We start from the raw sequence: 26326 nt of genomic DNA on the forward strand, positions 1-26326 counted from the left end.
CCTCCAGGGATGGTGACTCCACCACCTCTCTGGGCAGCCTGTTCCAATGTTTGACAACTCTTCCAGTAAAGACGTTTTTCCTAATATCCAACTTAAACTTCCCCTGGCGCAGCTTGAGGCCATTTCCTCTCTTTCTATTGCTAGTGACCTGGGAGAAGAGATCAACACCCACCTCACTACAACCTCCTTTCAGGTAGCTGTAGAGAGCGATAAGGTCTCCCCTCCGCCTCCTCTTCTCCAGTCTAAACAACATCAGTTCCCTCAACCTCTCCTCATCAGACCTGCTCTCCAGACCCTTCACCAGCTTTGTTGCCCTTCTCTGGACATGCTCCAGGACCTCAATGTCCTTATTCTAGTGAGGGGCCCAAAACTGAACACAGGACTCGAGGTGCGGCCTCACCAGTGCCCAGTACAGGGGCACTATCACCTCCCTGCTCCTGCTGGCCACACTATTGCTGATACAAGCCAGGATGCCATTGGCCTTCTTGGCCACCTGAGCACACTGCTGGCTCATGTTCAGCTGGCTGTCAACCAACACCCCCAGGTCCCTTTCCTCCAGGCAGCTCTCCAGCCACTCCTCCCCAAGCCTGTAGTGTTGCATGGGGTTGTTGTGACCCAAGTGCAGGACCCGACACTTAGCCTTGTTGAATCTCATACCGTTGGCTCCGGCCCAACCATCCAGCCTGTCCAGGTCCCTCTGCAGAGCCTTTCTAACCCTCCAGCAGATCAACACTTCCACCCAGCTTGGCGTAATCTGTAAACTTACTGAGGGTACACTCGATCCCCTTGTCCAGATCATTGATAAAGATATTAAACAAGACTGGCCCAAACACTGAGCCCTGGGGAACCCCACTCATGACCGGCCACCAACTGGATTATGCTACATTACTCATAAATCAGGGGAAAAAACCTAATGAATTACAAAATAGCTTTAGGTATAGTAGTTAGGAATGACAGCTTTGGTAAATTAGAATCTTGTCCCATTACGTTTTAAATTTGTGATTTCAAAGGCATCTTCACATCCCTGGTAGCTAGTATGAAGCGCCGAGTTGCTCTGAAACTACTCCATTGACCTTAATGAGCTTTAAATTTGGTCACGATGAGGCCGTTGTCTAAGATACATTGTCTTGCATAGTCCTACGTGAAAGATGCTGTTTGTCAGTTCTTCATTAAATCATCCTGAAGACACAAACCTATATTTCTCTTGGGAAAAGACTTTGCAATGCATTAGCTGTTGGACATCATTTTGGTACTGCTATCCCAACTCAGGTTTGCTTTGCTACAGAGCCTCATTACTATGTGAATAGCATTTTACCCTAAAAAAGCTTGAAGGAATACAGTTATTTAGTGCATTTCAACTCACAGGACAGGAACTCTTTTTGTGGAAGATGTTTCATTAATTCTTAAATTTTGCAGAACTAGATTCAGTTTGGTTTTAGCTGTATATCTGGTTCATTTTCAGACAGCTTTCTCATTGTTTTTTTACTTTTTTGAAGAAAGAAGCAGGGTTTATCTAGCTTTCAAGAAGCGTAAACACTTTTTTTTTGTTTTATTTTAATAGGAATGTCATCCTCCTGAACTATTTTAAATAATAGCTTTAAAAAGACATGTTTGTAATTTGTATTGTTAAAGAAATTGACTGCTTGATAGTTTTAAATCTGTGGTGTGAAAAAAAATCCATTTTCAGAAATTGCGGGGAAAAAACCCCAAAATATCTATTGTAAATACTGTTATCTTGAACTAATTTATCTCAGTTATAATGCTTAATTGCTTGCTGTGCAACTAGTCATAGTGTTCAGTAAAATAAAAGCAGTCTCATGCAGTTTTGATCTTTTTTACTTTAAAGTTTAGCTCTCCAGTAGTTCAGAATGAGTTTTGCAGTGCATTTCTGTCTATCTTCATGTATTTTCTTGCAGCAGAATTTATAGCATTATCTTCTTCATAGAAAGAAGAAATCTCAAGGTGATGGATGCAGAAGTACTTCTGAAAGTGTGATATACTGCTGTTATCTTTTAGCTCTTTTGTATGCAGTGCTCCAATGGGAGTTACATGAAGTGAGAGTGGGGACTGAACCCTGATGCACAAACTAGAAGCTCATACCACATAGAGGCAGAAATAGTAAGAAATAATAATCATACATAGAAGAGCAACCATAATAATTTTACTTTTATAACAATATACTTCGCAAAAATAGCAATATTTAAAATATGTAGCAGTACTCTTCCTCTTTATTTGGCATATTGGATTCCTCAACGTTTTTAACTTTTGGCTTTTTTTGACACATTTTTAATTGGTCCTCCTCTTATTCATAGGAGATTATATTTAATTCTGTGAGAACAGGATGAAAGCATGGTTCAGTTCCCTCCCAAAGTCACTTAGCACTTTCTGGAATTGGGTCTATTATCCCTGCACTAGCCCAGACACCTTCTGCCTTACAATGAAACTTGATAGTGCAATATATTAAGACACCGGAGACTGTTCTTGTACTCCTCAACCTGTTTAGGTAAGTTTATACACTTCTACTTCTTCGGGCCTCTTTTTCTCTAATGCAGTGATGGTAATACTGGCTTTCTTCCTAAAGCATTTGCAAAACTACAATACAATATATGTAATGTTACTATTGTAATCTTACTATTTCACTTACAACTGCTGTAACATATATTTAAGTCCTTTTAATTTACAAAAGAATACCAAATCATACATGCCGCCAGTAATTCCTAGTTTAGAAAGGTATCGTAGTGGACACACCATCACTGCCAGGAACAAGGTTCTGCCACCAGTAACTGTGCTTTAGAATAGAACATTATTGAGTCTGACTTACCATGTTAGAATATCACCATTGCAGATAAGACTCTATATTGGCTTCCTTTATAGTTTATGCCATTAAGAGATCTAGGACACAATCACAGATTTTTGTCTTCTCTGTCCTATCAGATTTGAAATTGTGAACCTTCTCAAAATGTCACCATTAGAAACAAAAGGCAAAACTGATTTTTTTTTTTAATGTATAATGTGTTACTATCCACTGTGTGGCTCAGTTCAGTTTTTACAAGGCTTCCCTGTGAGGTGCAAGAATCTGATTTATGAGTCCACATTAAAGCCTCCTTCACTTTTGAGATTCTGGTTAAATATTATATGATATGACACAAGTATATTGAAAAATAGAGTTTCAGTTTCCTATTACGGGCTTTTGCTTGCTACCCTTGCAGCATGTTCATTTCAGATTGTGCATGATGTCCTACATTTCTATTTTTTATGTATCTCTGGTAAATGTGAGAGTTCAATTTGATATACTGCAATATATTCTCCCTCAAACAAAAGTTACCCATTCAGATCCTAAGAAAAGCCTTCATCTTCTGGAAATGACTAATGTATTACTATGGGCAAGGAGAAATGAATATTTTATCACAGGCTATTATTATGGATGAAACTTTGATTCTGGATGTCTTTCTATGAGATAGAAATATGTGATACAACATTCCAGACATATTCAGTATTATACAGCTGCAGTGAGGTTTACACATGATTACTTGGATCAGTATCTCAAAATCTTTCTGCCTAACAGAAAAGCTTGTTTTATTTTTGCCTCGTAGTGTTTATAAACAGCACAGATTGTTCCTAGCCCTTCCATGGCCACAGGAATGTATTATAGCATCTGTTTGGACAGGGTTTCTGACTGTTAAGAGGTTTTGAGGGAAAGCACACAGTATTTAACCACCACTATCTACAGGTAAACCAACAGGTGTTGAGCCTGAAGAAAAAAAAGCAGAGAGGACATGGAATGTGTGAAATCCAAGTCCTACTGTCCCTTACCATCAAACAGTCTAAGTATATGGGAGAGCAGTGATGTGGTCAGGAAAGTGGGTTACATGAGGAAAAGACGCACTGTAACTTTCAGAATCATCTGTCCCTAGAATTCATCCATACATGGCATAGCTATGTACCCAGATCGGGTACATCTTAACAAAAAAAATAAAAAAAGAGAAGGTTCACATTCTGAAATGAACTCTGAGGGAATAAGTAAAGATACACCTACATAAGATACGCGTGTGTTCAAGTAAGCCACTTGATGCCAATATACGCTACTTTTAGAATGGCCTAAATCTCTTTTACCACTAGACGTAAAGGCTAGAGTCTATGACAGATATATTAAACAGCAAGTCTGCATACAATAGCCATGGAAAAGACATATAGGCTGTTGGGAATAATTAATAAAGGAACTGGTATCTGGGCAGTGAACAGCATTATACCACTGTACATGTAGTGTATTCACACCTTGTTTGTTACATGCAATTTTCATACCTCAAAAAGAGATAAAATAGACCTAGGAAAGATTAGTAGTGTTACAAGAGATATTGAACTGCTACTCCATTGAGAGAGGCTCAGAAAACCAGGATGCACAACTTTGGAAAAGATCCTGAATTGCAAAAAAGAAGGTAAGTAAGGATTATTATAACAAAAACTGATAAGACATGACGTTTCAAAGAAAGAAATACCTCTTTCTACAATGCAATATGCACGCTGTGCCACAAGGTGCTTTGCATGCAAAAAACTTAAATGGGTTCAAAGAGTAGATATACAAGTGGCATGTAATAGTATGTTTAAATATAGCTATTGATATGATGATCATGATGCAATTTTTGTCTCAGAAAGTCTCTAAAGAGACTTGTCCAGAAGCTGGAAGCTTATATCTGGGAAAACAGTAATATAAACTTGTTTACTCTTTCACTGTGCCTCAGTACTATAAGAGATGTCCCTTTTGTCAGGCTTGCAATTTTTCTGTTCACCATTATTGTATTAATATCCACAGCAGAACTATCGGTGACTGGTTTCTTACTTTTCTAATTTTTTAGCTCTCATAACCTTGTCATATTCAATTGTAAACACATTAACATGGTTTAACCCCAGCCAGTAACCAAGCTCCACACAGCCGCTTGCTCATTGCTCCCCACTAGGATGAGGAAGAGAATTGGAAGAGTAAAAGTGAGAAAACAGATGGGCTGAGATAAAGACAGTTTAATAAGTAAAGCTGTCCTGGTTTCAGCTGGGGTAGAGTTAAATTTCTTCGTATTAGCTAGTATGGGGCTGTGTTTTGGATTTGTGCTGGAAACAGTGGTGATAATGTGGAGATGTTTTAGTTGTTGCTAAGTAGCACTTACACTGGTCAAGGACTTTTTCAGCTCGCTGTGCTCTGATGGGTGCACAAGAAGCTGGGAGGGGACACAGCCAGGACAGCTGACCCAAACTGATCAATGGGATGTTCCATACCACATGACATCAGGCTCAGTATATAAAGCTGGGAGAAGAAGGAAGGGGGGACATTTGGAGTAATGGCATTTGTCTTCCCAAGTAACTGCTACGCATGATGGAGCCCTGTTTTCCTGGAGATGGCTGAGCACCTGCCTGCCCATGGGAAGTAGTGAATGAATTCCTTGTTTTGCTTTGCTTTCACATGCAGCTTTTCCTTTACCTATTAAACTGTCTTTATCTCAAACCATGAGTTGCCTCACTTCTACTCTTCCGATTCTCTCCTCCGTCCCACCGGGGGGAGTGAGTGAGCGGCTGCGTGGTGCCTGGTTGCTGACTGGGGCTAAACCATGACAAAAGCAAAAGCTACACATGCAAACCATCACTTCAGAATGTCCCCCCCTTCCTCCTTCTCCCCCCAGCTTTGTATGCCGAGCCTGACACCATATGGTGTGGGACATCCCTGGGGTCAGTTGGGATCAGCTGTCCCAGCCATGTACCCTCCCAATCCCTTGTGCACCCCCAGCCCACTCACTGGTGGCATGGGGTGAGAGGCAGAAACGCCTTGATGCTGTGTAAGCCCTGCTCAGCAGAACGGAAACATCCCTGTATTATCAACACTGTTTCCAGCACAAATCCAAAACACGGCCCCATACCAGCTACTGTGAAGAAAATTAACTCTACCTCAGCCAAAACCCGCACACACATTCAGGGCGTGTTAAGAGTTAAATCACAAGTGTTCTTAATTTAAAAATTATTAGCATATTTTATAATTAATTAGACTTTTACACTTCAGTGAATTTTGGTTCCCCAAAGAAAATTGAGCATACAGAATATAATTCGACTCAACTTTTTGTCAAGGTTTCATCTACCTGAAACATTGTTCTACTTCAGGGGAAGTATAAACTGTTTAGATCTTGTCACAATTTCTATAGTGGGAGCAACAATTTTTTTTTTAATGTTAAAATAAAACAAAGTAATTTTAAAAGAATGTTTTATCCGTTCCCAATTAAAAAAAAATACATATAAGCAAGGAATACATTCAGACTGTATCCAAGGAATATGAGTAGAGCTGTCAGTATGTGACAGAAGTGGTAATTCTACCAGAGATAATTAAACACTTAAAATAAAATACAAAATTTAAAAGAATAGGTGAGAGGAGTGAAGAAAATAAATGCCTTAACAACTGCTAAGTAGGTTAAGAGGACTTAGACCTGCTAAGGATATTTTATGGTCTGGATTGTTCATTTAACATGGGGCATTTGAGAAGTGTCTGCAGCTGACAAACGATGCTCCCTATTTAAAGGGTTGGTGAGAAGAGCTAATCGCAAAAATCTCCACCCTTTGATATTGCAAAGACAAGGTAGCTATAGTGAGCTCTCCGTTAACCATGATAACCAGAAACTGAGAAACCCAGATGATCCAACAATTCTTATCCTATTCTGCTTCTAAATTTGACATGCCTCTAAAATGTTTCTCTGAATTGCACTCCCAACTATTCCTACTTTCAAATGCAATTATGTAGACAACACCAGAGACATGCACAGGAATATTCAAAAATGTAAAGCAATTTACCCATGTTCATATTATGCTGAGCCTGGGCTGATCAAGTTCCTTCAAACCTAGATGCATGAGGTAGCGTAGTGCAGAAACATTTGAAAGGTTCCCTGCTGAGCAGTCTTGGGCTGTGAGAGTGAATGCTGAGCCTGAGTTAACAAGCCCTTACCAGACACACTCCCGCTCTGCACAGAATTGGTTTGGGTGTCCTTGTACTGCTCTTTTAATATCAGGAACACTAAATATCCTAATCTGGCCTTCTGCATGATGTGGTTAAGCCATTAACTGTTACTACTCTTCAACATGACAGAGCATCCTATATGCTAAAACTGGGACTTAACACTTCCTTTTCTGTAGAGTTTTAAGGCAAAGATCATCAGGTAAGCGAAAGCCTGATTTTCTAATGTTCCATGATCTACTATATCAAATAGCATGTCCAACTAGATAAAATGTACAGATGGATTAAAATTCTCACTGAATGCCAGGTGAGATACGGTGAAACACTGGCACAGGTTGCCCAGAGAGGTGGTAGTTGCCCCATCCCTGGAAACATTCAAAGTCAAGTTGGACAGGGCTCTGAGCAACCTGACCTAGTTGAGGAAGTCCCTGCTCCTTGCAGGGGGGTTGGACTAGATGACCTTTAAAGGTCCCTTCCCACCCAAACTAGTCTATGATTCTATGAAGAAAAGTATTATGCGAGAGCAGGGGTGTATGGATGACAGTCATACAGTAGGCACATACACTATAACTCAAGAAGACAGCAGAGATCATGCTCCCTGCCCCAACTATCACTAGCGTTGACTATTCATCTTTGGCAGAGGCACAGCTTTCACACCTTTTTTGGGCTTTTCCCCTTCTTTTTCTTTGGCATTAACGATTTTTTTTTCAACTACAAGACTCAGAGCACTTGAGTGTGCGCAGTCAACAAAGACTGCTTCTAATATAAAGAGTTGGAGGGAAGGACTAAAAATAATAATAAAAAAGTTCCAGTCTTTGATGCTACAAAGACCGAGTAGCAAAACATCAGCCCCAAATGTGTTGGATGGGATAAACTATTTATTTTGTGAATGGGAAGGCAATTCAGAGTCCTTATCTGGGGTGATTAAATCTGAGAAAAATTCTATAATTCATCATTTAAACGCAAGGTATTTTTTAAATGACTGTCAGGTAAATTGTAATTTTTCACAACCACAGCAAATGAATAAAAACGTTCCTGTCTTATAATATCATTTATAACCATTATGCCTCTAGAGGACCACTCATTCCAAATGAGCGATTTGTTGTTAATTCTCAGTTTTATATTCTGCTATAAGGAAACTTGAGAAGAGAGAAATATTTTATAGTCTTAAATATGTGGACAAAGCATTGTCTTCTGACATGTCAATAACTCCCTGTAGCCTAGTTTATCTTAATCTGACTGGAATAACAAAAGTCTCATAGGAGGAACCAAATATATAATTTGAATACAGATTATTAAACAGCAAAACGATTCAAAAATCAATTTTTCTGTCTTGGAAATAATCATATTATTGAAATGTTCAACTATCTTTCAACACAGAATGGGCTTGTATAGCATCAATCAGGAAAATGGTATTTTTTTAGCAGATAAAAGCTAACTGATTGAGCCAAAGTTCATTCTCTCCCTTTTTTTTTTCCTTTATTATTTCTCGATGTGCTTTTTCATACAGTGAAATACCTTCAGTAAAACAGGTGATGAGTCCTCTTTTCTTAAAAAGTAGTTTGAGAACTCTTAGGATATGGGAGGTGTTGTATAAAACCACTGGTGTAGAAAATGGGCTGAATTTTGCATGACCAACACATTTTTCAAAATACCACTGATATCTCTTAAAAACACTTAAAAACCTGTTCAGAAAGCCTGCTCCAAGGCTTTAAGAGTCAGTAACACAGCAAGAAAGCTTGCTCTGAGCAAGATACCTAAACTCTAAGCTCATCATAGGTATCTCATATTCAGGGTTGGCATCCAAATCTCAGGAAATATACTTTCTCTAATAAAATCAGCTCAGCCCCTCTGTATTGCCATTGCCCTATTCTTTGCCAAGCCAGCTAAAAAAAGTTGTTTAAGAACGATCACACATTTGAACAGAAAACTAGATAGGACTTAATTTGGCCTAACTTCAGTGGCATGCTGCAGCAAAGATTGTAGTAGCATTGCAATGTTATTTCAGGTCATGATAGCTTCAAAATCATTTATCGTTAAAAAAACCACTATGAAAAGTTGCCACTGCGTGTGCTTAGCAGCCCTTCCATAAAGTTACCATCTTTATTCTATCAAAGCCATTTATAAAATACAGCAAATGATACTTGTCTATGTGACTAAAACCCACAAAATTTACTCTTTTTATATTAGATGAAGCTGGTGTAAAATTAGTAAGTATTTCTTCTTTGTCTTTATTGCAGTCAATATCTTAGCTATTTAACTCAATTTTAAAATAAAATGAGTTTTCAGTCGGCATGTCAAGCAGCATACTGAATGTCAGCAACAGTTATGATTAAGGAATTATTAAACATACAACATGTAGGTTTATCTTGGTAAACCTGATGTGTCAGATGACATTTATTCAAATCAGGGTGCCACTATACCCAGAATGCCAGGCACAAACCACATGCATGCAAAAGAAATGAAGAAAATTTTGCCACATACATACTTTGTATTTGGTGCGGTACCCTTTAGCTCACAGGAATTCTGAAAGTGTGATTTCCATACGTGTCAGCAATCTGACAGTTTCTTTGAAATCATCTGAGTTTTGCACTAGGGTTCTGTGCATCAGGCAAGTTTTATCCTCTCCACATTTTTCTCTACCAGTGTGGGAGGTCCCATGTTCAGGGGCAGGTGAGAGGGGCAATGAGGAAGGGGAAATGGAAGCCTCTCACATGCAAGATCCTATGAGGTGTCATATCCATAGATCGAGAACACCACAACTTCACCTTTCCTCTGTGTGACCCTAGACTTGGGGAGCTCTCTGTGTTGGCAGAGGACAAATCAGGCCATGGCAAGAAATCTAGACCAGAGTATCATGATGGTGTTGAAAGGCCACAGTGCAATGCTAGCAGTGGATCAGTAGAGGCTTAATGACTGAAGCAGGGAGATGATTTTGTGAGACCCACTGCCATGGCAGAAGATCTGGTGGGGCAACTCTGCAAGAGTTGTATTTAATCAAAGAAGCTGATATTTAAAAACATTGACTTTAATTCTGGCTATTGCTGTTTGCTTTTGAGCGAAGCTGAATTTTAAATGCTAGCAGAAATGGAATCTGCCTAATTATTGTGATGCTATTTTTTACTAGGTTCTAGTATTTACACATGAAAAGTCCTTCCTTAGAAGGGCATCTCATAAAGTGGTACCTTGGATATCACTTAAAATTTTAAATTTTAGTCCAGAGAGAAAAATTCTTTCAGGACTTGGCTCTTCTTTTGTATGTTAAAAAAACCCCAAACTTCCAGCCTATGAAAGGCTAGCTTACTAATGCTCATTCTGTACTATATCTTATCAGAAAGCATTTTAAGGATCAGCAGCTTAATTACAGATCTATCAAAGAATCACAAAAATTAGAGATTGAAAAGGCTCAGTAAACCCCTTAGATTTGATAATGCAGGAATTTCTCTAGAGCGTATTTGCTCTTCACCTACCTCTTAGGTCATTTTTAAAATGTGCATAGATGGGTTCTGCTAATGCAGAATTTCCTCAGCAACGTATTTATTCCTCATTTGTTTCTCAGGTCCATCTTAAAATGGATGTAGATTGTTAAAGCATTAACTTTGACAGTGCAGAAACATGCATATCAGGGGACTTTGCCTCTTTTGAAAATATTTTCAGTTTTAGGTTATTTTGCTATACATGTTGTATCTATTCACCCTCAATGTACTTCCTTTTAATTTATACCATTACTCAGAATATAAAGCCTTTATATATTACTGTAAGTAATGTCTCTCCTCTAGTTTTTTAGTAACCTAACCTTCATGTGTTTGAAGATGGTTATAACGTTTTTCTCATTGAATTAGTTCTTTATTAATTGATAAGAATAGAATAAATTATTTATTCAAAACCCTTCAGAGTGCAAGTGAACAGATGTACAAAAAGAGTTATAGGACCGGATATGGAATAAGGTATTCAAAACAAGTAAGACTGGCTGAATTCTGCAGTAAAAAGTGTCTGGTTTATTGATTATTTGAGTCTATTGGTCTTTCAGAGAAACATTAGTATGTCCAATGATTTGATAATGACAAATGAGATCAAAGATGGTCTAATCAAGAAATAAGTGTTAAACCAGCATGGAATAGGAAAGCAGTGTGTGAACTAATTTTAATAGACACCAATTGTCTGTTTTGGGTTATTTCTTTTCTTTCAGTTGCAAGGTTGTTCTACCAAAATGATTTTCCATGAGGCTGGTGACAGTCTCATTTTTCACTATCAAGTAAGTCCGCATTATCAATTACATTCTATCTTATTATAAAGCTGTCTGTTCCAACACTCCACTATGATATCGTTAGGGGGAAATAGCATCATAGAATGCTTTCAGCAATGAAAGATTCACCTCTTTAATAACATTTCTATAAATATACTTTCAGAATGCAGTATGTCAAAGGCAAATAATTTTGAATAATAAAAGCTGATACACCTAACAGTGTGGGGGACAGATGAAAATACAGATATAATAGGCCAGTCTTCAGTTCCTCTCCAGCCACTTTGACTCCAGCATCCAGAAAAAGTTGCAGCCTGGGTGGTAGATGACTCCTAAGGATCACAGGACCTCTAATTTTCAGCAGACCCCAAATAACAAAATTGACTTTGAAGCTGCTCCAGGTTATATCAGCTCTTAGCCATACTCAACATCTTGATTTACCCCAAGATTGAGATCTGATGTCAGAGTCTGAGAGACAAAATATGACATCTATGTAAAGCAAATATAATGTTTATGACCTTCACTATACTTAATTTAAATGTTTATATAAATCACATCCACAACACTTTCTGAGCTATACCAAAACACCTTCCAGTGCTATGGCTTTCATGTTCCTTACAAAACAAATGAAATTAACTCTTTAAGAAAGAAAGAGCTGTTATCCCTCTCACATTCATCTGTGTTTGGAAGTTGAGTCCTTTCTATGAATGCTGATATTTAGCTCACTCTGAGGATTATAGTTCCCCCCTGCACTCATCTGGCAGCAGTTTCAGCTGGCAAACAGCCAGGAGCATAATCTGAGCCATAGCTGATTCAGTGGGCCCAGAGTGGGAAGAGTTCATAAAGAAAAACTGGTTGATGTTACACAATTGTTCATAAATATGTCTGGTTTTTTACCTCTTCAAGAATTGTCATTTTCCATTTTAAAGTATTAGCTCCATATATCAATCTCATTTTTTTTCAAAGTTCAAAGAACATTGCTAACATTGTTAGACATACTGCCTTCTCTAGACGTACTAGCCCATCTAGCCAGTACAGCCTAGCTTACGGAAGACAGTGAGACTATCAGGCACCTACATAACATTTCCATAAGATTCTTTAGTGACATATCAAATCACTTTAGATTTTGTTATTTGACTGAAATACATAGTTCCTTTTTTTATAAGTTATTGACATTTTCTGAAGAAACAACCATTTTCAGTGACTAATTTCATTTCTCCAGAAACATTAACCAATCCCCAAACTGCCTAAAAACACTTTCAAAGGAAAGCTTTCAACCAGCCATTTTATAGCACTGTAAGTTACACATCTGGAAGATTTTCAATCTTTAAAAGATGTATTAGCATGCTGTTTTCAGAAAGACTTTCATTTCTCTAACTATTATTGCATTGTGCTAAGGGACTATGCTTAGTGTATTGTGGCCAGGTTTGATAGAAATTAGAGATATTTCTTAAAAACTACTGATAGTGTTGATGAAGGAATATGAATTTTTGTAAGTCAATGAATGCTTTCATATGTGTGACTCCCATTAGTATCAGTGAAAATTCCTCAGGATTGTAGCTCTGAGCCTTAAATTAGATTCTCATACATTTCAGTATTCCTGATTATGTATCCTATACAACATATGCTATGACATTAATGAGGCCCATAACTGCAAACATCCTAAATGGACAGAAGAAATATGATTTATATCAAACTCATGTAAGGCACATTGCTGTATATACAGTGTAGGACCTATAAAACTCCTTATGCATGAAAACACAAGTGTGTTAAACTGATGCCCCTGAAAAGATCATAAGGGTCAAAATAACCTCTTGCTGCAAGATGGTAGTTTATACATTTATCATTGTAAAATGCATATATGTGTTACCTTGACAGATCCAATGGTGAGATAATAAAGTTATCTTTCAACTTAAAATTCAAATTACAAGAATGCAAGGCAACAATTTGTATTTATTTACTAAAACGTTGTGTTTAAATTAGCTCAGTATTGCCTGTCAAAATGCATAAAGCAACACAGTGATAGGACAAATTCCTTATACATGATGGATCCCACTTGAGCAAGCTGGCTGCATTATTATATCAGCTATCCATTTGATGACATATAACTTGATGAAAACCATCTTGAGAGATGATGACAGAGAAGCTTTCTACTAAGCTTGGTAATTTCTAAAGCTAGTATGAAAGGTATTTTACTTTGAGGCTTCTGCTGAATACTGAAGAATGAGCAATAATAGGCATATTATCAGCTGTGTTCATTTTGTTCCCTGATTTTATGTGTTGAAATAAAATAGTAGGCAATATCTAATGTCTCGCAGTATCTGGACATGTGCTGCAAAACTCAAAATTTCATAACTACTTTCATGCAGCAAAGACAGACAATGTGGGTCTCACTAGTTACTTATCTTATATAGCCAGTTTTGTACAGTATCCATTAAGGTAACCTGCGTATCTGGAGAGATAACTACTGATACAAAGACTAGTGGAATGAAAACAATGAAGACGACAGGTCCCTGAAACAGTATTGGATCTTTGGTAAGCATGCAAGATTAAGTATTTCAAATTGCAAGTTGCAAGACAAAGCATGTAGGCCATGTGTACAGGAGAGGAAATTTATACAACCTAGGAAACAATGATTCTGTTAAGAACACTGAAATCCTGATGATTAGTAGAATGTTGAGTTTGTAGTGACATAGTGAGCACCAAGTAGTTTTACATGATCCTTACACATAACAAACAAGAAAGCATCAAATAGGAAGAAACAGGTCCTATTTCCTCAGAACTGGCAACTCAGTAAACCACTCTGGAATACTTTGGCTGTTTCTAGTATCTGCAGAAGTACATCCAAGAATCAAACAGACTTCAAAGAAGGGCAACAAAAATAATTAAAATATTATCTAAGAGAACAGCTTTAATTACACAGCAGCTATTGGACTCAAAGCAACAATTAATTCCAGGGAATCCTATGGCCTATGCTATACAGGAGTCAAGACTAAAGGATTGTAACAGTCCCTCCTACTCTTGGAATTTTCTAAAAGCTGTTTTTATTTATACATAGCAGTAGAAAAGCACCTAGTCTGAGGCAAAGTGTTGGAAATACATAACCATCAAAAAACTAATCTGGTGATTTACAAGAAATTAGAGAGTTTTTCCACCCAGTTTATAAAAGGAAAGCATACACAAGAGTACAAAAACTGGATTATTGCTTCTTTTTCAGTGTCTCGCATTGCAATGTTTGTCAGTTCTTTCTGCAGCAGGTGAACAAAATGATGAACTTTATTGTCCAAACAAAGATATTTCTAAGAGTTTGTATGAGGACATTCTAAAAAGATCTCTCCTATTGATCAATCTTTCCTACTCCAAATTCACTGGAGTTTTTCTAGTAGTGTTAATTTGAGAAGAAACTTCAGCCAAACCAATTTTTATCCAACAAATGGTTCCATTGCCTGCAAGGAGTTTCTGCTCAGAAAGCTGGAGGACTTCTTTTTCCTCAAAAAGACTTCAGTTATTTTAGTAGGAATGTGACTGCCTAAAAAATGTCCACTTAAGGAAAAAAAAAAAAAAGTAAGTAAAATTTTCCTCAGTGTGAGCTTCAAAAGTAGAATAAAATCTATTTCTGAAGTTCTCAGGAATGCTCTTTGATACACAGACTTTAACAAAATTAGCATTCTTCCTTTTGCAGACAGAAAGTCTGCCTACCGAACCATGAAGTTTGGGATTCTCCAGTCCTGCATACTTTTAATCTCAGCAGTTCTTCTCCCACATTAGTAATGCTAGCTGGAGTCTTGCCAAGTCCTCAACTGGCACCAAACTTGGAACTCAGTTCTATTCCTCTTCATCCAGTCTCCCATCTGATGAACTATAAAGACTTGATTCCCAGGGTCATTGACACAGGATTTGAAAACAGAGGTTTTCTCTAAATAAAGTTTACTTTGGTTTTGATGATTCAAATATATATTTTAAGCCCTATCTTATATTCAATACCTTTTCATTATTATTTTTAAACATAAGTATATGTAACAATTAAAGACTTTCTTATTTTTAAAACTAAATATTTTCTACCAATTGGTGCAATGAGATTTGAGGTAAGTAAAAATATATAATCTGTACAAAAACCAATATAATTTAAAAAATGTAAGGTATTAAAAGTAAATGAAATATTAACTAGAAATCTTATATGTTATTCCTGATGAAAATCTTTCACTAGAGAACATGTATGCAGTTCTACACGTTACTTAAAACACACAACATGTTTGCTCTGCAAGTTTTTACTGAGGAAGAAATCGTGAGGATCACGGAGATGAAAGAAATATAGAGATGCATAGAGAGAAAGAGAATTCATAGAGATGAAAGCCCACTATCACTCAGGCTAATAGCAAAATTCTTTTTGACTCAAATTAGGTTAACTTGTACATTTCTTATACAGTGATGTTCCTCCTTTCTTGTTTCCTCTGCTACCTGGAGATTTGGGAACAAGATATTTTTCTGGAACAATTGTTCTGAGATAGTTCCCCTAGAAAATTATGCAGAAAACTGCCTTTTTTTTTTCTTTTTTTAATGGTGTAGTACGGGATTCTCTGTACCTCAGTACACAAAAGTACTTACTATATCATAGGTAAAATACTTTCTTTTAAAGTCACTGGTCACCATTAATATTGTTATTCAACTCATCTAAGAATTAACTTTCTTTACAGTGATTGGTTGATACTGATACTGAAAATCCAACACTTTCCTGTTTGGACTGCCACTATCTTTAGCTACGAGAACTGTTGGATATTCATTTTTTGACTCAAACTGTACAATTCTCAACCTCATCTTTATTCAGGTCCCAGAAGAGATAGACCCCTTATAACTGTAAAGTGAATATGAGAGAAGTGAATTACTGATGTAGGAAAAAGTAGAAAGCTTCGAAGAAATAAAAAAAAAATTAAATGACGTTCACATACAACTTACATTTTCTTTATATTAAGTAACATTTATATATTCATTTTCCCTGAGCTTTACTGCATTTTGATTAGTCCCTGAAGCTTAGAAAATATATGAAGGCTATTGGTCCCAGAACACAAAGTTATACCCAAATAACATAATAATAATAATTATAATAAAAAAACCATAACAGACTTGGGACTGTTAAAATTATCAGAGATAACTTTAAATTATTAATTCCATAATGACCCATTAATAATGAATGCAGGAAGTATTACAAAAGCTATCACAGCATGATACCATCCAAGTTTTACTTACCAGATGTGTTTTATTGATTTCCAGAATTGATAACTCAAATGTTCTAAGGGAGGTATACTGGGGAAACCATGCATACATAAATAAATAATTGCATGTGGAATGAGCAATGCTGCTGAGGAAAGCTTTGTGCACCACAGTCATTTTAATTCCTCTTTTGAAACATGTAGAATTAGGGAGGAGTCATGCAGAAATATGATAGGGATTTTATCGGGCTTGCGGTTTGTGTAGACACTTGGTTCTATTTCAGGCACCCATAGATATTCCAAGTGGCTCAATTTACCCTTCAGTAATGTTATTAACTATTAAGGCTACTGTACTCACCTAAATCCATTAAGGGATTTATCTAATTGACCTAATTTTCAAACTACTAGTTTGCTTATAGATCTTGTCACAAAGTTAGCTTAGTTGCACAAGATTTCTATAGTCATAACACTACACGTAGGAATAAGGCCCAGATTTTACTAGAGTTAACCTCAAGTATGTATATAATACCATTCCAACGAACTAGTCACACATAGCTCAACCCTGTGAAGTTCTTTTGGCGTGAAGACACAGCAACTACATCAGCTAAAGGTCTACCTAATATTGATAGTTCCTTAGGTAGACGACATCTCATCTGATAATTTACAAAAATCATTTAGCTATTGAAAAATAAGATCTACTCAGAGAGGAAAACTTAGGCAAAAGTTTTATAACATGATCATCACAGGTGTTCTTTGTTACCAGTTTCCTTCTCCCGTACCTTCGCCCCCCACGCCCACAAACAACAGCAGAATATAATCCATCAGCCTAAGGTGCCTGAAACAATATCCAAAATATTGCAAGTAAGATTTTCAGGGCTCCCAAAAATGACTAAAAAAAAAAAAAAAAAGTAATATCTGGAACTGAACTATGTTTTGTCTCATCAATATTCAATATTGCTGTCTTGTCATAAAAGAGATTAAAAATAGAACAAAACCACAAGAATACCAAGTAAGCAGAGACAAACATTCAGAAGACGTTAAGATTTTTTTAGACCAGACAGCTGTGGATTTTCTCTGTGACTATTGAATCTCCTTCCTAGTCAAGAAACTTACACAATTCATTCTGCAAATTTAAGTGCAACCGTTATATATGGCATACAAGAAAAGCTTGCGCTTGAGAACCAGGTATACACTCACCACATACACATACATTTTAGAAAAGAAGGTCAGTTGTTACACAAAAAGTGAGAGATGTGTTAATATCCCCTGGCACTAGCAATAGTAATGGCCCTTCATAACAAACTGATTCACTCACAGCACTCTCCATTTCTTCCTCTCAACTGCCAGATTCTGCATTTGTATTTTTCTTCATTAATATAAAGTAGGTTATTTGGAACGGAATAATTCTGGGAAGAGTAGCAACATCTGCTGTGATGTTTACTATTCTTATTATTCTTTACTCAAGTGCTACAGGAGCCATTATATTTGCCTTCTGTAGCTAGTTCATTAAATCATGCAGGAATAAAGGGCTACAGATACTCATCCTATTCATAAGAGGGAGAGGCCAGGAGTAGAGAATTGGAACATAAATACAGGGGCACTGTAATAAACTACTTCATGGGAGATTCAGGTTCATACCTCAAACCCATACTTACAGTTCTTGAGCACCAGGAGGCTGTATGTTCCTGAGGGAAAACTGAAAGGTATTTCCTCTGAATTTCTGTTTCATAGACTGCCTGGGAAGCATGAGCCATATTATTTCAAATTATCAGGTCTTTAGGAGGGAACAAAAAGAGCTACCATGGTATCCCTAGACCCCTCCCAATGCCACTCCCCCCTTAAGAAAACCTCAAAGAAAGTGGGAAAACTAAATACTTGTTGTTTAAAATGCATCTTTCATATTTCCTTTCTCTCTGTATTGGGTGATTAACGACTTGATAATCAACTGGCAAGAGGCTGGAGGGTGCTATCTTATCTGCCTCATGCAAAATCTATCAGTTATTTTTTTTAAACAGCTACACTCTATCTAGAGAGGCAGAAATTCTGTGGTGGAGACACACTGCCTCATCCCAGGAGTCTTTACAAGGGTGTTCAGTGGAGCAGCATGGATAACAGTCTACTAATGTGGCCTTTTCTCACCTTTCTCTGTTTGGCAGTCCTCTTCGCTTTCCTATCATGTGCCTACCATTGTAGACGTGGCACTTAGGGACATGATTTTCCTATCAATGCGTCTACCATTGTAGAGATGGTTCTTAGAGACATGGTTTAGTGGTGGACTTCGCACTGTGAGGTTTACAGTTGGACTCAATGACCTTTTGCAACCTAAATGATTCTGTGACTCTATGCTGAAGTAGATATAAACCCCTTGTTTCTGTTGACAGTAATTCAATAACCCTGTGTCAAGGATATCCAAATATTTCTGATCTATATTCTTAAGTGTATCTTTCCATAGGATGAATTGCCTAGTTATTAGTCCATTAGCAGTGAGTATTAGCCATGGGCTGTGAAAGAAGAAACACATTAGTACTCTTTCACAGGGATTTGCTCTTTGAAAGAACTCAAGGAGCGAAAAGTTAGGTATTTCCCTCTGTTGCACTGATATGTAAAGAAGGGAAGATATAACTGGGAATCAGTATCTTAAACACATAAATGAGATGGAAAGACCAGTTATGGAAGGAATTCAACTGCAGTAAGCCAAGAGGAAGATGCTCTCCTTTCTCGAGGGGGTGGAGGGATGGAGATGACTACAAATAAGCTATAGAACATATGTGTCAGTATCAGTAATATTTACAGTTGAAGATTCATGAACAGCAAGAAAGGGCACAGACATACACATTCTTACAGATTGTGTTGAAGTGGCTTAAAGAGATGCTTTCAGTTTAAGCTAACATGTTCTAATTTGTACTGAAAGAGACTAGAAGTGTCAACAAGGTCATTTACTACATCCTAGCAATTGAGAAGGGAATCTCCACTTTATAGAAGGATGCTTACAGTCACAGTCAAATTCTTGAACCTTTCCTACACAGTTTGCAAAAGCCTGTCTTTGTCCAGACTGCACAATACTAACATCTGTTGTGAGTAGCACAATTCTGGAACATTTACCAATGTCAAGGATTCCCTGCTTCTACCTACATTTATAATACAGGTTAGGCAGGACAGGCTTCCAAGGAACTGTCTGCGTAGGGATATACAAAGGGGGAAAGAAAAAGCTATGTGGAAGGGGCATGGACTTAAAGCAGATTCTCCATACTTTTCTATTGTATGGTGATCGGGACAGGGAGCCCAGATAAGTGTAGCAATTATTCTGTAAGCTCATAAGCAGTCTCTAAAGCTACACAGACATTTTCCACTAAGGAGAAGCAGCTTAGGTAACCCTTGTCATTGTCCCTGGCAGTCCCTAACACCACTGGATTGATATGAATTAATCCTGTATTCTAGGACTGAAGCCATTTTGGATCCAGACTGCAAACCTTGCAAATCCCTGAAAGCTGAGGAGGCACCCCTGAGGTGACCCACTTGTGCTGGCTGTGACGATCTTTGGGCTATTTTTCCAAAGCTAATGCAGAGAGCTTTGGAAGACAACTGTGGAAATGCCTCTCCCTTGGCTTTCTGAGGAAAGTCAGAAACAGTAACGTGGTCTTTCAGCACAACTGCAGACATTTTCATTCTTATTTATATACATGTCACATCCAGCCATGTGCTTGATGTGTAGAAACAGAAAGCACACACAAAGGACTGGAACAGTTTGAAAACCAGACAAATAACGTAGCTTTTTGCATCTGCCTTCTATTGGTCAGCATTGCTTCACTCTTTTGGGGAGAGACATTGTCCTTCTTGCTAACCTGGCTTCTTAAGCACACTCGAACTCTGTCATTTATTTTCAAGAATCACTTTTAAGGCAGAGAAAAAAGGCTAATGCTGAGAGTAGAAATATCTGGATGGTAAAGCCACTAACTGTTGCTGAAGAGCAATCTTCACACCTATTCCAGTGCTTGGTCACAATTAAGAAATCTTACGGCTTTGATACTTGGAATTTGGTTATGTATTATTGTTTGAGACTAAAAAAAAACACTGGAATTTGTCTATACTGCTGTGGGAAAACACCTTGTGGTACAAGAAAAAAAAAACACGCCTGATGGATATATATGGACAGATAGATGTACCACTACATCATTTTTGCCATTATCACCTCAGCCATAAAAGGCTAAGGTAGACCGAGATGCAGAATGAGCTTTAAAAAAATATCCTTCAGTTACAGATTGTTCACTTGTATTTTACCATAAATGTCTTAACAATTATTTCAAGAGACATTATTCTTCCATTTAAGTACATGCTAAGTGTGAATGATGTTATCTGTAAAAGCAATAAATTCAGTCATAGCAGTAAAATGTAATTAGAGTATTTTTCTGTGCCAGAATTGATTTTGGGTAGGTACATCAAACTCATTTGTAACAAATAGACTCTGAAGTTGCACAAGTAAAATTTTTACAAGATGAAGTTTGCAAATAAAGACTTCTCACTTATGGGAGATTAACTTTTTGAAGATTATACTGAGACATTTAGGAGTCAATGAACAGCAGGCTAAAGAGATGGGAACACAGTTATATTTTTCATGGGTGGAGAGAGGCGAGGAAGGCAAAGATTTGTAGGCTGCCTATCATCAGTCAGCATTAATTTGCCATCATGACCATGAATCTATTTCAGTCAAGGATGGTAGAGCAACAGTAGAGATGGGTAAGTCAAGAACCATACTTAAAATTTTAGTGTTCTACTTTGCAACTTCATTTGATGTACAAGGCCACGCATGGATCATAATTTATTTTACATCGTAGCATGCAGCTAATGGCCATGTTTCAGTGTCTTCTTTGACAGTGTAACATAACTCTAGAACTGTGTTAAACTCTGCTTCTGAGGGAGCACAGGCGCTTTGAGGGAGCACAGGCGCTTCTGAGGGAGCACAGGCACTTCTTGTCACACAGGCTATCAACACCTTTTCAAAGGAGTTCCACAGGAGGAGATCTTCAATTGCACTGCATCCATAATTGCAGCAGGTTGTCAGAAAAGATTTGCTTCTATTTAGGTGTATAAATAAGGAACTGATACTAAAAAAAAAATTTTTGAAATTCCAATATTTATTTAAAATATTTCAGTATATTTTTGTTGTGTTTATGACTACTGCTAGACTTCAAAATTAAAAATTTCACAGTATAGGAATGCACTAATTTAAAAATTATTTTTCCGTCCTTGAAAAATAGTAGCTTAACATGAAGAAACAAATGGATTGGGAGAAGCTCAAAAATAACTGATTAAATTTAAAAAAACAACCAACCAACATGTTTTTCAAGGACTACCGTAAAATGTAAAATCTAGTTACCCCATGCATTTTCTACACCAGTAGAAACCACAGCATTTAATTAGAAAAGAAAATAGGAACTGTTTGCTCTTCATTTTTTCTTCAACACTGTGATCTGTTATCATTTTGCCTACACAGGATAATTGTGTCAGATCAGTAGACTCCTCTAGTGCCATATCCCCAAATCCATCTATTATATTCTGTACCATATAGATTTTCAAGTTGTGTCAATTCCTGTTGTATGCATCTTCCAGTAGCACATTCAGCAGTGTGACTAATATCTGTTGATGTGCTGTTTACTGTCTTACCCCTTCTCTAGGGAGAGGGGTGTGTGCAGCGCTGTTTGTTTTAATAATGGTTTTCCGTGTTGCCTTTCTTAAGGAAATGTAATATTGCTCAATTCTTTTTTTTTTTTTTTAAGCAAATCCATCTAAATTCTCACATGACATTTCTGACCATCATAAAGAACATATTTTTAACATTGACTCTGGAGAGAAAGCAAAAGGACCAAGTCACAAAGCAGCTGACATCAATGGGACCATTGATACAATTAATTTTAGCATAAATTCAGGTCCAATTATTGCATATTGACCCAAGTACTCCAAAGGTATCATTAATAAAGCTGGAAATATTCAAGTTACTAGTACAGTAGCCCAAAACCAGTTCCAGACTCTGACACTGCCCATGGTTGTAACTGATAGGCCGAAACGGGAAAGTTTACCAGAACACTAAGGGTTAGTAATAACATAAATTATTGAACCTAAAGTTTAAATTTAAGAGTCATACAAGATTTGTCTGGTATTGTAAAATCAACAAACTCTTAAAACTTTTGCCAATAAGTAGCATTTACAACCTGAATAACCAGCACACCTGAAAGTGCTAATCCCCACATTGCTAATAGTTGCTACAGAAAAGGCAGGAAACCGGTCAGACCAAAGGTTCATTTTAAACTGAAATGGCTGGACATGCTACCCAGTGCAAGCTGTGATGTAGCTTAAGTAACAGAGGATGGTATTTCAAACTGTTTCCTGGATCAGACAAATAATTTGTCTCTTTAGAAATGGACACTAGGTAACTGCTATAAATAATGTAAGAGAGTCATTATACTATAGCTCAGTAGTCATTATGACTGATACTGATTCCCCCATCCTGTACAAAAAGAGAGACAGCTAAAAAGGATCCTCCTGATAGGTGCATTATTCCTCTACTATGACTGTTACGTTCAGATGAGCAAAAACTCCCCTGTATTTGCTTTACATAAGTTCATTTCTTCTGCTCGCAATAGTATAAGGAAAAAGTACATATTCCTCAGTTACATTCATTTACAAAACATAGGTTTATTTTTTTGTGTGACAGTTCATGCATTTATTCATTAAGGTAATATACACATATGTTTAGCTGTTTAACAGCCGCTCCAGTCTGTAAGGAGTTTGACATCTACAAAAACTCAAATACCTATCCACCAAACACAGTTAATTATACTCATTTAGATGAAACTCCATTCACTGTTGTCTGTGAATCACTGGAGGAAACTGCACATGGCAAACAGCTAACAGCACCACAAAATACAAACAGATTGGCAGAGGTATTTAAAACTTTCTTCTCTTTTTTATAACTGACAGACAATGTGGTGGTGGTGGTGGAACCGGAAGGCAATCATGGCTCAAGTCAAACTGGACAAAAAGTGTAAAAGAGGCAGAGTATTGAATAAGCATCTGAAGGGTATAAAAGACGAAAAGAGACTTCAAGGTTCCATGTGTAGGAACGGACTAGATTAAGGATTTGTGGAGAGCTTTTGACACCTGTTGAATTAACCCCGTAAAATATAAATAACATTCAGCTGATTAAAAAGAAAAGTATTCATCAATCTGTGTTACTATTTCAGGACAGGATTTGTTCATAATACTCTATTTAATAATGACACCCCAACCTCTTTTCATGTTAGGTTTTAGACAACTACTGGTCTTAGTCCATGTTCAGCAACTGGAGAAAATAATGCTTTGTATTTGTTACAATGAATTTCTTTTTCTCCTCAGCTGTAGGACCTTCATAACTTGCACTGTATTGTTTCGGTCACCATTTCAGCACTGGTACTACACTGCTTACAGAAACTGTTTCCTAAAACTCTTCATGAATGATATAACAAAAACTAGTATGGCTTGAGCACAGACAATCATAAACATAAGTCATATCTGGCAAAATATAACAAAGTCTGCAGTTATAGAGATCAGTGCTCTGTAGTGTAAAGTGGCCAGTCCCACCTCACAGTGTCAAACCTTTTATTGCTTTTCAGTGTAACAGAATCACTCATACTGTTAGACATGAGACGAGAATCTGAACTACTCTATGTCCGAAAATCCTTCTACTTTTACTTGCTGCCATGGTTCTGGCAGTAAAAGACACTTTTTACGGAATTCCAAATACATTTAAGCTTCAAATCACAGGAAAGCAAGATTTCTAACAGAAGGGGAACAAGCTAGTAGGGTATCTCTGTGAAGGTGCTGACTCTTTAAACGAGAGATTTCCAAAGTCAGTTAAAGGATTAGTATTTCAGGATGATCATTTCAGCAGGAGCTGGAGTTCAGACTCACTTCAGCTCCTAACTATTCCAGTGAAGGAAATGCTGAAAAAATTGGGAAGCATACGTATGATTCAAGCAGACCCCTTGAGGGAAAAATGGGTAGCTAGAAAGGAGTGTTTCTGATGCAGATGATTATTTTGGAGAATCTGAGGAATCCTTGGAAGATGCATGTTTCAGTTTAAGAAGTTTGTGAGATTTAGGCCTATAAGTCAGGGGGGAAATACCAAACATGTTCACCCACTGAAACAGCACTTTGGAAAGCTAGAATTAGTTGTTTTGTCTAAAGAGAAGCAGAAGGCAAGGTAAGACAAGACTGACAGTGTCTGAAACAAGATATGATAAATACTAGCATTAGCTGAAGTGCTGTCCCACATACCATGTTGGTAGTTAAAACTTAATAACCCTCAGTTCTGTGCTTCTGCACCCTACCTAATCAAAGTTAAGAAGAGAGAGTACTTTGGTTAGTCAATAATACAGTATAGCAAATGCTAATGTGTGAAGGGCATTCAGGCTAACTCATAACACATGGGTGGTGGAGAGGCAAAAACATGTGGAAGCAAAGGAAGGAAGCTCCACAGACATTCAGCATAGACTTGCTGAATACATGCAAGGAGAGGGGAGAAGATGTGAACTTGTCATAATGTACTTGGGCTAAATGCAGAGAGTGGAAGGGAAAGGGTAAGGCAGTTTGTTAATGGAACACTTGTGCAGTCAGCCAGCATTACTGCAAAAGCTACAGAGGGACTTACTGAAGCCAGGTCTCTGGATAGTATATGCCTTCTCTTGACTGAAATCTTTCCAAGTGTCTCGGAAAGAAACCTTGATGGAAAGGAATGGACTAATGCAGATTGGTCACATTGTTCAATACACCATGCTGAGACACTTGAGGGGAGTGGTGAGAGAATGGATGCACATTCTTGCACAAAATACATGTACAGGTGTGTAACTGCATCTATCTGCCTCTCTTCAGCGTACTTTCCTCATCCAAATACACTCTTTGCCATATGAGGAAAAGCAATAGGAAAGAAGAGCCACAGGTCTGGGCCTGAGAAGTAGTTTGGTATCACTGAATAGCAAACCTTAGTTTGATCAGGAAAACTCAAAGTTTTTTTAGAGATCCTTATTAATGGAGCTTGAGTATTTCTTAACATAGCTGACCCCAAACCTCAGGATTCAGGGAATCATTTTTTTAGTAGAACTGAGTGAAAACAATGGCTCAGATACTCAGTACTCAAGATTCTTAAAACCAATGTATCCAATTCCCTAAAGATTCCTATCTTCAAAAGGCTCTGCATTACCCTCTTCTCTTCCTGAACACAGGGCTTGACCAGGGGTAGCCTCCTAGTCACTAGACTTAACACTAGAACAGCCTTGACCGGCATTTTGTGCTAGGGAAGACTTTAATCAAGATTATTTAAAACTGACTGGAAGCTACTCAGCAAAACTAGCTAATCTGGATGAGGATAGCTGGGGTCACAGTTAAAGCAGTTAAAAAATACCACAGTTATGCTGTGAATGATTCTGCCCTACCAAAGAATATACTTTCATAAAGCTATTAAAGGATGGAATTGTGGTGGCTAGTTTGCCCTCTCAAAAGTTTTATTTTAAACTAATTAAACCACGAGCTTTCAGAATTTTAGGGAGGTAAGAAACTGAGCATTGGAACAAATAGATATTGTAGCACAAAGTAAACTTTAGCGTTTTGCATGAGTTTTAATGTAAAATTATTTTACATGTGTTCAGTTCTTCCTCTTGTTGGAGAGACTTTCAGATACTCCAGATATGCAGTTACTGTGACTATACAGATAGTTGTGTGATAAGTTATCATACCTTGGCATTTCAATGTTTACTTACCCAGCTGGCATACATAAGGGAAGTAATTGTAGCCACAAATTTGTCCCACAATCAAATGCTTAAAGAGTTCTAAAACCTGCTTCTGCCTGTCCAAGTGTGATGGGTT

The sequence above is a fragment of the Phalacrocorax carbo genome, chromosome 8, assembly GCF_963921805.1.
Source record: "Phalacrocorax carbo chromosome 8, bPhaCar2.1, whole genome shotgun sequence".
Lineage (NCBI taxonomy): Eukaryota > Metazoa > Chordata > Aves > Suliformes > Phalacrocoracidae > Phalacrocorax > Phalacrocorax carbo.